The sequence below is a fragment of the Catharus ustulatus genome, chromosome 8, assembly GCF_009819885.2.
Source record: "Catharus ustulatus isolate bCatUst1 chromosome 8, bCatUst1.pri.v2, whole genome shotgun sequence".
NCBI lineage: Eukaryota > Metazoa > Chordata > Aves > Passeriformes > Turdidae > Catharus > Catharus ustulatus.
In genome coordinates, this window is record NC_046228.1 from 29,573,008 (window position 1) to 29,587,795 (window position 14,788).

Consider the following 14,788-nt stretch of genomic DNA (forward strand, 5'->3'; position numbering starts at 1 on the left):
AATAAATAAATAAATAAATAAATAAATAAATAAATAAATACTCAAAAATTTAAACACCTTGAAGGACTGGGTTGCTGGAATTAAAACCCCTATGGTTTCACAAATCAAGACATTTTAAAATTTCATGTCTGCTAACATTTTTATTTTCTCCATTCTCCTTCATTTTAAGGCACATGTTATTGACAATGCCTGTTCATATTCAGTGAAGTCAGAAATCTCTAGGTACAGGGCCATTATATAAACTGCATTTTCCTTTTTTCAGGCCTTGCATTAAAGATAGTTATGCAAATTTATTTTATGATGACTTCAACTTGAAGGTAAAGACAGCAGAAATGTTGGTTAAGTCATGACCGAATGACTGAGACCAAGTCCCATCCCCAGAGGGCTTTAACAAGTTATGCAAATATCCACGGAGAACAGTTTAGATAATGCTGATCCTGCCTTGGAGCAAATTCAGCCAACTGGGTTAGCTTTCAAGAGGGACAAATCACACAATCTTTGGTTTTAGCTGTGCCACAGCTTTCCCTGACATCTTGGACAGTCAACGTATTTTTTGTGCCCTCTTCTAGACTGGTAAAGCAGGAATTGTCTGGGTTCTTTCCCTCTCAGTATCGCTTCATCCCAGGCTTCCATCATTGCAGCTATCAGTGCATGGAGAAATTCTAACATTTTGAAAGAATGCAACAACTATCTTTAGACTAAACAATAAAGGCAGTTAGTGCTAAGAGAAATACAAAATACACTGGCACCAAAGCTCAGTTACTTATCTGTTGCTCAAATAATTTTTTTTTTAAATCACAAATTTCTGGATTTGCTGTAGTTTTCTCCTCTCCTGTCAACACAGCCACTGCAAGCTGGACATTGTGTTCAAGCATTGCTCCAAGCCCATCAGAAGCCACCTTCACAGGCAGGATGAAGTAATTTTGGGGCATGATGACAGCAAAATGTAAGTGGGTAAGAAATCTGCTTTTCTCCTTGTACCCATACAAAGTTACATTTTACCGGTACTTCATATAAAACAAGCTCTCCCTTTTAAGGAGAAAACCATTACTTATGAACTCATTTTCTCCTGAGTTTTGCACACTTTGTATTCCACTTTGCAGTGATAAGTCACCAGCTTACAGCCTTCCCTGCTCTTTATCATTCTTTCACAAGCATGCCACGCTGATCATTATAAACCAGCTTCTGCAATGTCCTTCCAACAGAACAGCCTCCAAATATCAGTGTTCAGTTCTGCTTTCTCAAAAACAAGGTGCTGCTACAAAGCACTCATACTTTGTAAAGACCTTTTACTTTACAGTACAACTCCACAGACCACGGGGAAGAAGAGCTGCCTTGAGAGCTGCTTTCATTTGGGAGATGATCTGAGTTGTGCAATGCAGATTATTACAGGAGACAGGTCATATTCTCAGTGCTTAGCAACAGCAGTCACTGGGGTAAAAAAACAGGTCAGCATTTTATCAGCATTACTAAAGGTATGAGGGAGGACTCAATAGAGCGGGAGCTGTTTTGTCAGAGGGTAATGGCATCTCTGTTTGGCACAGTCAGCAGGGGGACCAGAATTAACATCAGCTGTTTACAGCTGCTCCTGGGTGGGGAAGGGATGCACCAGAGCTGCTCACTCTGGAAAATCAGATTCCGCCAGTCGCATTAATACATGCCAGACAAGGAACACTGCTTGTCTGCAGACACGTTCTAATCTATTTGCTCAAACAAAATGGAGGGGGGAGAGACAAAAGGAGCAATAAATAGTTGATAATCACATTCATTGCTAACTGCAATTTCACTGCGGAGGAAGAACAATGCCTGTGTCTTTTATAGACTTGGCGATGACTTTTGGACTTAAGGGTTCTGAAGACTTAACAACTCTTGGAAGCACTCACTAACAGGAGGAAGGATAAAGCTCAGGTCACAATTCCCAGCCTAAGGCCATATAAAAATGTCTCAAGCCAGACTATCTCAGGGGCTGCTAAGTGCTGCACAAATCCACTCCTGAAATCCCTCAAGCTAACAGCATGTCCTCCTTGCTAGTTATCCTTCAAAACTCACTCCAAAACAGCTAAAAGTGTCCCAACACACCACTGACACCAGCAGCCAGGCTGCCATCCAAACAGTGGGGCAGGTCCATCACCCGGCTCACCTGTCAGCCTGGACTCTCAATGCTCAGACAGGCTCCCAGCACAAGGGTACTGTGCAGGAAAAGCAACACCAACACGTGCAGGCGTGACACCAGCTACTGGGAAGCACCCAGAGAAGCTGTTAAAGACAGCATGCTGGGAATAACCCAAATCCTCCCTCAGTTCAGCTGGTCTGAGTTGGCACTTCCCACCTCACTGGTTTCCAGTTACCTGAACATGGTGTGAGCCAGTGTGTGGAAGTGCATGAGCTGCCTTAGCACACAGGGTGTGTGTTCAACATCCCTGTGCTCTGAGAAAGGCGAAAACCTTTTTTCTTTCCTGCTCTTGGCTGATGCTTCCAAGCCCTCAGATGGGGTCAGCTCACCCTTTCTGGGCCACCAGGCACAGGAGCTTTGAGATTTGCACAGAAGGAAAACAGCCTGAGGGTGTACAATTGTGCAAGAAGTTCAACAGGGTTTCTGGGACCCTCTCCATCCATTTCCAACTCTGCCACAAGCAGAAACAAGCACTAATGTTAGAGAGAAAACAGGGACAACCTTGCTGGAAACCAAAAGCAGTTTCAGTCTCTCTAAAAGTAGTATAGCCAGTTTCCACTTCCCCTAAAACATTACTTCTATATTCCCCTATACAGCATTACTTCAGACCTGCTCAGAGAGAGGAGAGACTTTCAAGTTTTTTCTGCCTTGCAAAATGTCTTGAGTATCCTTGTTAAGGCATGCCACTTCCAAAATCATGAGCACCAATGAACACTCTCCATCCAAAATGCAAGGAACTGATCAAAAACATCAATCCAAAACTCCTACATTTTTGAACTCAAAATTTCCCAACTTTTTATTAGTATTTAAGCCTAAATTTATTGAGTTTTTTAATACCTCAGTAGAGTAGAAAAATATGATTTGCAACTGGCACTGTTTTGTTTAAAAAAGGGCCTCTTAGAGCCTGTAAATTGCCTCAATATTACAGACACCAGAAACAGCAGCAGAGCCTAGGCTCAAATCAGTGGAGAATTTTAAAGATCAAAGAAGTGTAATAATAATGCTAATAATTACTTATCTGGATTGCCATCATTCCTGGAAGCCCATGTCATAAACTGATAAAGGACCTGCTATGTGCACTATGGATTAAAAACAATAGTAGGGGGAAAAGGATTTTGGGTTTCCAACCATTGCCCAGGACATCCATGTGCTCCTCTCTGTGGGCAATTCTTCTCCATATGCCCATTCCCACCTTCCACACTAGCTGACATCTGAAAGTAAGAGCCCACACAGACAGAATAGACATAGACACTGTCTACAGCACATTCTCCCACCAGATATTTATTCTTCACTAATTAAATCTCATTATTCCTGAGAAGCATTCTGGATGCTTGTAGCCAGTTCACATTCCTTTCTCTTTTCTTTTGTAATCAATCCCAATATGAAATGAAGATGAATATTGGTTTTTGATTCCTGAACAACAGTCATGGGACACCCATCAAAACACCCTGAATCTCAGATGCTCTTGCAGTCAGCCATAAAGACTGCAGCCCTTCCTGTGCACTTGCACTGGATCTCTGTTGTCAGGCTGTGTCCCTGAAGCTTTTCCCTGCTCCCTCTTGGTCTTCCTGTGGCTGCTGCCTTTTCAAACTATATATACAGATTAAAATTAAAAAATCAAGATTTTTACAAGCATTTTAGTTCTTGGGGAGACAAACTTCAGATCCTGTGAGCAGCATTTAGTTCTGAAATGGCTATTCAGAGAATATTTAATAAACAGTAGATTTATGGGAGTACCAGTACTGGGGAATGCATAAGCTTTTTCTTCACAGATGGTATGACTTCTTCCCGCTCTTCTCATACTTTCTTGGAAGAAAAAGGGACTGTTTCTAGTTTTAAGAAATGTGCAAATGCACTCAACTGGCTAATGAAGGTAAGTTTAATGCAATGTGTGTATCTTTTAGATTCATGTATTTCCCTTTAATGTACGTCGCTATAAAAATATCCCTTCTCTAATGTACAGCAGGCTGATGAGCTTGCAGACTGCAGGCTGCTTATAGCACACAACAGGTTTTCTAGTCTGGACCTCATTTTCAACATTCCTCCCAGGGATGTCTCAGGAAAGGGCTGAGGCTGAATAAGCTGTGCTGGCAGCAGCACTCCATTTGCCAACCCCTCTTTACCTTAGGGTCCCCTAGTCCTGCCACAAGATGAAGAGTTTGTGCTACACAGGGACCTGAGAACGGTTTCCCCATCTTGAGGAAAAGCTGTATGAACTAAAAGTATTTCTATTACAGCAAAGACTAACTCCTAAGTCACTTGGATATTACCTTAAGCCTCCAGAAAATGCTGATGCTGACTCATGCTAACAAATACATATTCACTCTTTTTCTTTAAGGGTTTCCAATGAAGTAAGATATTATTTATCATGGCTAAAGATAAATAATATTATCAGCAAATTTTTCTCTGACTGTCAGTCCAGGGTCTGGCCTGGTTTTTCATGGCACTAGAGAGGGTCCCTTAAGAAAACAGAGAATATGTATCATTGAGTGAATCCTCAAAAGTGCAAAGCCATTATTTTAGCATGCACAGGCCTCCTCCCATACTGGTGGTATTTTATTATGTTCATCTCTCTTTCCTTTGTGTTCTGCTTACAGTGGCCTCTTTTTCAGATTAAAAATCCAGTCTTTTTTTCACATTGGGAGCAGGGTTTTGTTTTTCACTCCATCTTTAACAGTAGCTGTTGTGAAGGGAAACCCCCAGCAGGTTCCCATTGTGCCAGAGCAGGATGCATTCTGGCTTGAGTCCCAACAAAAAGATGCTAACCATGCCTAACATTTGTTGTAGGGAGAGGCAATGACCTCTTTTTAAGAGATGAACTTATGTTACTTCCATTTGGAAATGTGCTCTACAAAGAGAGTCTTTGCAGCAGTGTGAAGTGACCTGTGGAAATGTATGATAACATTTTTGCTTATTTTGATAAGGGTGGGCTTATTGAAGCCATTGGCAATTTTTTTGCAGGAAGGCTTAACTCTGGTGGGCACTAAGCACCACACTGGAAATGGGAGGACCTTGGCATTTCTTAGATTTTGCTCCTATGTTATTTTAGAATTTTCTTCCATGTGAATGTGCTACCCTCACTTGGTAAGCAGAGAAATTTTAATCCAAATAAACTACAGTGGCAAATTAACAGCAATGCCTGAACCATGCTAAATAAACCAGCAACATCACTGTCACAGGGAGACTCTTCATTCATTCTCCAAGAGGCTCTAATCCCTTGTATCTCACTGCTACCTTTTAACTATGTCACTATTAAAAATTTCCAATTGGATCTTTCTTAGAAAGGGGGCTGATTGCGCCAGATGAATGATGTTCTCTGTGCAAACAAGTACTCGTGCTGTACATACCATTCTACCACATGTGTTTTCTTCTGATAAGGGTGTACCAGCCTGGGGCCAACTGCTATCTGCAGTTGTGCTGTTAATCACCCTTCAGAGACATGCTTTTGAGATCACAGCCCTAAACACAACCTCAGGGCAACAGGAAAAGCTCCACTACTAATGCCTGACAATCCAGAGGACCCACCTTTTAGTTAGGGAAAGCCAGCTGTTTTGACTATGATTGCAAAAAAGAGAAACAATATAATTTCTAACAAAAAACCAAAGTAATCCCTCTATTTGTTTGCCCTATTCAGTTTAATAATCAACTTTCTTTGATCATATTATTGTATTGTGCATGATAAAGTAGCCAAAGATATGATGCTATTTGCAATGTCCCCATAAAGGGTTCTATTCCAGCTAGGTAACTACAGTGTTTCCCACAGGTTAAAACCCACACTATTAGGTATTAGGCTGTGTGAAACTTACTTCTTGGTCACTCTACTGGAGGCTAAACTTCTTGTATTTCTGCAAAATACTGCATGTGAATCTGCACAATAACCAACTGCATTTTCAAGAACTGAGGCTCTGTCCCTGTACAGTGGTCAATCTTATCATGCTTGCAGAGAAAAATGAAATGTTTCCTGAAAAATCACAAATCTAAGGAGTTCAAAACAAAAGTAGAAAATGCACTTTAAATGCAGGTCCTGCCTTCTAGAAATCTTTGGCCAGACTAGGAAAATATTTAGGCAAACAAGCCTTTTTCTTTACTAGATCACAAGACAAAGTGCAGGTTTAGTATAAACTATTTTCAAGATCCCTTGGAGCCTTCTTGCAGACTGTCTTGGCAAAATGCTGAATATGCACCCTGTTCCCATGAATAATGGACCACTAGGAGTGGAAGGTGGTTCCAAAGGATGCAGAGCCTGAGATATCAAGGCTGGTACATCCAAGAACATTTCACAGTTTCCAATAAAAAAGGAGTTTGTGACTGCCCTTCCCAGCAGAGAGGTCTAGAGCGCGGTGTTTGCTCGCAGTGACAAACACCTGCTGAGAAGCTGTGATGCAGCTCACTGTGTAAGTGCTTAGACTTTGTGCATGCAGCCTTCTTCACTCAACCCTGTGACTTGTGACACCACTAATCCCACCTGGGTGTCTTTAAATGCCTGAATACCTGCTTCTTAAGAAAGCTCAAGCAAGAGATAGAAAGGAAGAAACAGTTGTTATTCTTTTGATTTTCTATGAATAGCAAAGAGGGTTGTGATTTCCAAGGCACAAAAGACACAGAGTTATGGTAAATTCTTGCCTATATCCACATCTAATACCTATAATATGTTGAACATAACATCCACATTGAAAATGCCCCTAAAGATGTCATCTCCACATTTTTTACTTGCCAACATAGAAACTCAACAAATACAGAATAACTTAACTGCAATTCTATACAAAATTATGATCTGACAACCCAACCAAAAACATCTGAACTGAGATCAAACCTGTCCCACAGGGACAAACTTCAGACAGGAGATGAGGGTCTACACTGTTTCCATATGCTTTGCAGTTTGCACAGACGAAGTTTTGAGATTTTGAAGCACAGGTTTGATATGCCAGCTTCACCTGAAGAATTTATGAAAACAATTACTGATATGAATGTACTAAATTAGTAACACCAAAAGCAAGATCAAGGACTACAAAAATCAATGTACATCTGCAAAACACACACAATCTTTCTAAATATGCAAGAACAACAAATTATGAGAATAATTTTAATGGGAAAACAACAAAGAAGTCTATAAAAAGACTATAAAGGTCTTTAAGAGTGACTTAGCCATCAGACTGCACTGGACGAAAAGATGAATGACAAGGTGAATTGGAACACATTCTGTTCAAGGCCCTAAGACTGGTATAATCCCTGGTCTCACCAGTGAATCGCTCTACTCCATTAGAAATGACAACCAGGGTAAGAACCAGGCCCTTTGTGACCAACTCACATGTATAAGTAATGGGAAGGATCTGATGCATTAAAAGGCAAAAGATGTGGGCATTTCAAATTCAAGATTCATTCTCTGGGCTGAAGGTCTCAGAAGCTAGAAGTTTATTTCAAATTCTGGGAAGAAACTCCTGATCCCATAATGACTCATCTCTTCCTCTCTTAAGTTTTCCTATCATACATTACAAGTGAAAAATAAATCACCGACTTTCATAACTGCTACCACAGTCACAAAGAGCCAGAGAAGGAGCTGGATGTGCTCCGAGGGTTTCTTCTCATGTTTATATTCACCTGAAGATAATAACTCTCTTATATGTCAAGTTAGATGAGATGCCATTGATCTCTTCCCTGCTATTTTTCTCTCAGAAACTGACTATCCAAAGAGCAAGGCAATAATTTCAGCACATCTCAGGCCCAAGTTTAAAGCCACTTCCATGTTAAAGTCACTTTCTTCAGATCAATGCATGAATAATCTCAGTCAGTCCATCTCCTCTTCTCTTTGAGCATCTTATTTTAGAATCAGGACCCAAAAAGGAGAGGAAAAGAGTTCAACTCTTGCCAAAACATTTTGTAAATTGTTTTTATTTGTCTATAATTTCAGGGGGAGGAGGATCATATAAACCTAAATTAGATAATACCATTGATTTTTACGGGGAGAGATTTTATTGACTATAAAAATATTATGCAAATATGCTTCAATCAGATGTGTGAACTTAGTGGTAATAACATGGAGAAAACTCATGTCAAGGGAAGTGTCATGTACATAAATTTTCCAGAAAAATACCATAGCAAATATGCTATAGAAACTATAGACAATACATAATACATCATCTATTAAGAGCTTTAATTCACAAGTTTCCACTTAATGCCTACTTTTGAATTCAACTCTCATTTAAAATGAAATTAATTCTGCCTTGGAACTTTGAAATTATAACTAACTATTACTAAACTTAAAGATTGTTTGATGATAACTGGTAAAGCCATTTCAGAGGTGGCAAAAATATATGCAGACACATTCCAACTTACACTGCAAGCTTTGCAAACCCCACATATAATTTTAATTTATGCCTTTTTAGGTTGAAAAGGCATTTGAATGGATAGTTTTAAAGCTACCTACTAGAGGTTTAATTTTTGGGATTCTTACAAGAATTATAAATCTTACAAATTAAATTACAAATTAAAATCAGTTTATGAGTGCCAATGCATAGGTTTCCATAGCAGGGATCACGACCTCTTTAAGGAGTAAAGAACCTCTTCCTTTTACACATCTCAACACCTTGTTGAAAAGTTTCTGTCTGGAGAACTTCACATGGCTGATGTACCAGATGGAGATCTTGAAGAGCTAGTGGAAATTATCTAAAGAACTTCTGACTACTAAGAGGACTCATGAGGCAAAATTTGCAGAACAGTCATAAATTTACTACCAGTAAGTTCTGCAGGGCCAGATAGAGTTAACACATAAAGTCTGTCAGAGCAGCTCACCTTAGGAGAGCTTGTAACATTTACAGAACCAGCTGTCCTGACACCTCTTTGTGGATTTGCTGTGAAACAGACCCTGGTACAATGGCAAAGGATCGATGAAACCAAGAAACTAAAGTAAAGGATTCAAACATCCTAGAGCTAAAGACTGACTGAGGTAATTTGGTGGTTCAGGAGGAAGAATACCTACCTAGCACTTCAAAACTCATGAGGGCAATTTCACACAGGAGAGTTAACAGTCCTCTAATGCAGGAGCTGAGCAACCTGCCAGGAAACAATTTTAATCTTGGCCTGGAGATGCATGAGACCTACTGGGGAAAATCATCAGGGAATATTTCAGGCTCTTCTGGCTTAGCCACATCCTTCTACACAAGCTGCAATTCCCTGCTGACCACAGCCTGCCATGGCTTGCTTTCCATTTGAGTCTGCTGTTGTGGATCTGACCCAGTAACTCCAGGTTCATTTGGTAACCCACCACAACTCTGTAAACCACAAGGGCAATGGAGAGCACGACAGAGCAGGTATTACACACAGTGCTGCCTGTTACTGCTGCAAACAGGGAGGAGAACGTGCTCCCTTTATCCCAGGCATGATGTGCCAGGGGATGTGTCCAGCACGGAGATGTGGGGCTGGGCACAGTGGGATTGGGCATGGGAGAGCCAGCAGCCTCCACATTCCCTGCACTCCCTTTCCCCTCCTCTGCCACGTTAAACACTGGCATTCACTGCTGTGAATCTGTGCAATGGCCTGGAAGGTTCTGTCACAGCATTTGGTGGGGCTGTCTGGATGAAATGTATTCAGTGGGGTGCACAGCAAATGTAAATTAGTTTACAACTGTTTTGTTCCTTACTCCACGTGTTCTGGGTATGAGGATGAGTGCAGATTCTGATGGGAAAAGTGTTTTTTCCAGCCCAAGCACCAAAATCTGTGATAAAAAAAAATCAGTTCTGCATCTGTTATCTAAATTTTAAACTCCAGTTTAGAATGCTTAAGTTCTGTCTTAACTTTAATACAAAATTCTCTTCTAAAGCAGAAGAAGGAATCTAAATCACTGCTGGGTCAAGGGCAGGACCAGCATTAACAGATACAAACAAGTTGAAAAGCAGTGAGAACAACCTTAGCTGTATGGGATTTTTGAGATCAACACAGGGAGAAAAAACCACAGAGCTCAATTTCATTCTGAGAGAAAATGACCAAATACACAGCTAAATCACTGCAGGTCAGGTGATGCCATTTTCACATAGTGACTTTTCAATTACAGAACTGAACTAGTATGTTTCTGCCTTTTAAAGTCATTGGGCACTAGAAAGCCAGGATTCTACAGAACCACCATGATAATTGAATATCTCAGGAGAGAGTTCGATTTTTTGAACAAAAATACAAACAGCAGAACTATTTTCATATTTTACCTCACCTTAACCAGATTTGTTAATTTATTTTAATCCAAAAATTGCCACTTTCTCTTAGCATCAGAATGAAGTATGTTTGAAAAACACAGCAGTTTAAACAAATATAATGACATAATACTAATGAATTAAAACTTTCCAAACCGGTCAAAAAGACTTTACTCCTACTATATTTAACAAACACAGATTTTAGAACTTGGTTTTAGTCCTACCATTGAAGTGAAGATCAGTTTAGTACAGAAATAAGCTACAACCAACCATACCAGCCCTACAGTGACTCTTCCCTAGCATTTGATGATAGAATGGGCCATTGCTGTACAGTGTAAAAGTATCACTCCTGGACAGCAGATCTACAGCACAAACATGCAGTGAAGTACAGCTTGTTTCCCTTTTGCATCTCAAATATGCAGGGCAGCCCATGCAAGATTTATGTAAGGAATGAAAACAAAACTTACCACAAACATCAGCAAGGAAAAACTTACTGAACACATATACACTCTGCCCCTTCTCCACTGCTAAACTCCATTTCAAATGCTGCTACACCTTCCCCAAACAATGCATGAAATGAATAGAAGTAGTAGTTTCTATACAGCTTGTAACAAACCCCTGTAAAGCAAGAGTAAATACCATTCTGGTGCAACACAGAGGGGCAGAGCATCCTGCAGACCAGCACATCGCCAATGCCACGGCCAGGGCAGCGCGACTTGCAGCTCGCTCCGCTCTCCAAACTGTTGCACACAGAAACTGGAGGGACTGTGTCTGTCAGGTTCTGTGCTGCTGGGGCCGATATAAAGCATCAGCAAAGATGTTTATCGCCACGAAAATGGATACTATTGTGCTAAAAAATACACCAGAGAGTAAATACACAGTCTCGGGACTGAACAATAGAGAGTTTAATCAAGTACTATAAGACATCTGAATAACAACAGCTTCTCTTATAAAAAAATACTGCACAAAAAAAATATCCTCAGTAAATGTTTTCACAGTTTTGAAATTCCTGGTGGAAATAAGCTTATGAAAATAACATCTTCCCTAGAAAACAACCAAAGTTTTCAAAGATGCTTTTTAGCAGAGAACAACATCCAGTCCTGTGCTGACAATGAGTAAACAACAGCACATACATTTAATAGAACTCATTGCAGTATTTCTTTCAGAGCACAAAGCTATTACTGACATGGAAATTAGCTAGTAAACGGCTGTGTTCTGGTGTCAGTAGTATCTCTAACTAAAAAAATATTGCCACTAATTGACATTTCCACAAAACTTGGCACTCGTCAATACTAAAAACACAAATCCACTTTCCTGGAGCCTGTTTATTTTTTTTTTTAATTCTGCAGTACAGTAGCCTAAAGAACTGTTTTGACTTTGTGGTTTTTAACTGATGTGAATAATCCAAGCTATTGAAGCTCCTCTAAACCTAGTTCATGGAGAGATGTCCTTTCACAGCAGCTTCCTCAATTGAGGAATTTTTAAATCCCACAGGGAGCAGCTTGAAGGTCACTGGGACTTTCTCTTGGAGTAAGAATGATATGGGTGCCTCCTTACAGGTCACTATTAGCACACTACTAGCACTACAGCAAGCTCCTCTGGAAGTTTAATTGACCTGTGGATTGTCAGTAGAAGAGGTGTGTTATTTGAAAAATACACCTTAAAAGCACAGATTTCAAACGTTTTCTCGAAATATACAAGATTGGTTAAAATACTTCAATTGTTACAAATACCTGTGTTACTTAAAGCCCTGATCACAGAACACGATGTTACAAAATGTTTGTGCAATTTTAATCAGTCTCCTACAGAGTGTTTTGAACACCATGCAGCCACTGGCAAGACAGAGAGAACAATAATTCCAATATTCCACCTCAGCCTACACCCTGATCCAGCCATCAGAAGACAAAACACACCAAACTATCAGAAAGGTACCTCTTCCTGCATTCGGCTTTGCCTCAAACAACCAAAGACTCAAAACACTAATACAAGAAACTCGATATGCAGATTTCACTCATTTCAGAATCCACAAATGCTTACTTGTTCTGGAAAGCATTCTCCCTCTTCCACTGCCATTTTCTGTGGCCAGATATGAAACCTGATGACTCAATTAGTTAACACTTTGGACACTGCACCATTGCTAAAAATAGTGGCCTCAGGAAGTGTTTTCTTTTTTTTAATTTTTTTTTTTTTTTTTTAAAGGAACTAAGCACGGTCACTTGTTACACTTCCCTTGGCAATTTAAATGGCAAAGGACAAGTGATTAGAAGACTATTAAGTTAGTAACAGAGCGTGTCCCAGGATTCCTGGCTCACTTACCATATTTGCTGCCTCCAATCATTCCCCGTGTATGTAATCATGATCTGTGGAATACCCAAAATAGCTGCCGCATCAGCTGATCAGAAAACCACTGCTGCTTGGAATCACTCATGAAACAAGCTTTTGTCATTCTGCTTATCAGCTCTTTCTAATGCAGACTACTTTGAACTATTTCTAAAGGCAACAATAACATCATTTTACACTCCGTGTGTTTTGAATACCACATATGCCTGCCTCCCACTCCATGGTAATTTTATATTTATTCAGATTTTCTGATGACTAATTATGATAGGTTTGTGTCGCTGGTTCTAGAGGCTATTTTCCTGAACTAAAAGGCTGCCCTCTACATACTTCAAGTTCCTAAACTAGAGAGATTAAAAGCAATACCAGGGCAAAATAATTTTGCTTCAGAGGGAAGCGCAGAGAGAGGTTCCTGATTTTAGTAAAGCAGACTTCTTCCTTTTCAATGGAAGCTATCATGAGCAACAGGAATTTTCTTCGTGTTCCCTACAGTTACTTACACTAGGAGTGGCTTTAAAGAATGCCCACCTTCTGAGACAGGGAATATTGAAATCTCTTAGACTCACCACAAGCTCCTGCCCAGCATGCCCTGCACTTGCTGTTACACATCTCACCTCATGCCTGTGAGCTAGAAACAGATATTCACTGGCACAGGAGAACAGCAAAGGGGAAGAGGAGGAAAATAATTATGGCCCAATATTTTGGTCAGACAAGATAGGCCTAATGTCTCATTTCAGACATGTTGATGAAATGAAATAAGCTGTATGTAAAATACTATTGGGACAGTTTAAATTTTCCAGAAATATATTTCCATGTTTGCACCAACTGGAGTGCAGCCACCAGGTAGGAGCTCTGCGCTCTGGAGTTTAAACACCAAACTTGTTGCCAGTTATCTATGCAGATACCTCTGTATTCAGAACGTGCAAAATTTGGGGCCCTGGTGCACCAGCCACGCACTCAGGCTTGAAAATACTTCATGAATGTCCCTGATGATGCATTCTATTAACAATTACCCTGTGTTCCTGCACAATTTTGTTGATGGCAGTATAGGATTCATATAGGATTCACTGACTAAATATAGAGAAGCCAACAGCTATCTGCAGGGTGGGGGAACCTCCTACCTCAATTTAAGTACAAAAGGATGACCAATCCAGTTTAAATGAATTTACCTCACTGATGTATCTGCACAGAGCTCCCTGCAGCATTTCAATCACTGCCCCCCAGCTACCTCAGCAATGCTCTTACTGCAAGGCACCACATAAAACAAAGTATCGTGAATATTCAGTTTCTAAAGCTGAATTTTGATTTAGCATTTTGTTAGTTTAGAGGGCTGAGAACTGTAATTTCAAAATAATAAATGCAAACATCCCAGTTCTAAAAAGCCTAGATCACAGGGTTACTATCCAGTGTCTGAATTTTTGTTTCTAACTGAAGAGAAGTTGTCTCTGAATAAAGCCCAGCTCCCTAAATACTTTTCTTCTGCCTTTGAAAAGGTGCTTGAGAACAAGGAGAAAGGAAATATGATAATTTCTGTAATAGGATTCAAGGTAATCACATGACATTTAAAACTTGCCAAATAGGTCTCTTTTGTAGGTGAAAGGATTAAATTGGGCAGTTTTACAGAGAGCCACCAGTCCCTGCAGAAGACCAAGGGCACTGTGGGGTGGTGCCCCACGCCCCTGGACTGCAGCCTCCTGGCACAGGCTCTGACACAGAACTGGCAATCCCACAGCCGAGTTGGCAGTGGAGAAACAACATTTTTAGGGACAAGGATTGCACACAGTCTCTGCTGTCGTGCTGACGGGCTGTGCCCCCTGTTCCTCACAAGCCCACGGTCGTGGCAGTGCCAGCACGGTCTGGGTGCCAGCCGGCTCCCTCCAGGAGCTGCCCTGACACCGCTCTCCCCACACACTGCCTGCTCATTCATCCTGCTAGGGCTGCTTTGCCAGCCACCCACTGCTCTTGCCTTTTCGAGTTCACATCAGTGTGATGACACCAGTGGGTGACCCAGGCCACTGCCTATTAACCTCTGCAAAACCATCCTGGTTTAGGCTGTGACATTCCCACAAGAGCAGTTGTCCAATTCTCTCTCCATTAA

General features: G+C 40.7%; 1 protein-coding gene across 22 annotated transcripts in view; it reads right to left on the minus strand.

Moving 5' to 3' along the window:
- Positions 1-14,788, minus strand: part of ANK3 (ankyrin 3) — a 192,946-nt gene that overhangs the window by 139,056 nt on the left and 39,102 nt on the right. The gene's annotated exons all lie outside the window — the stretch shown is intronic.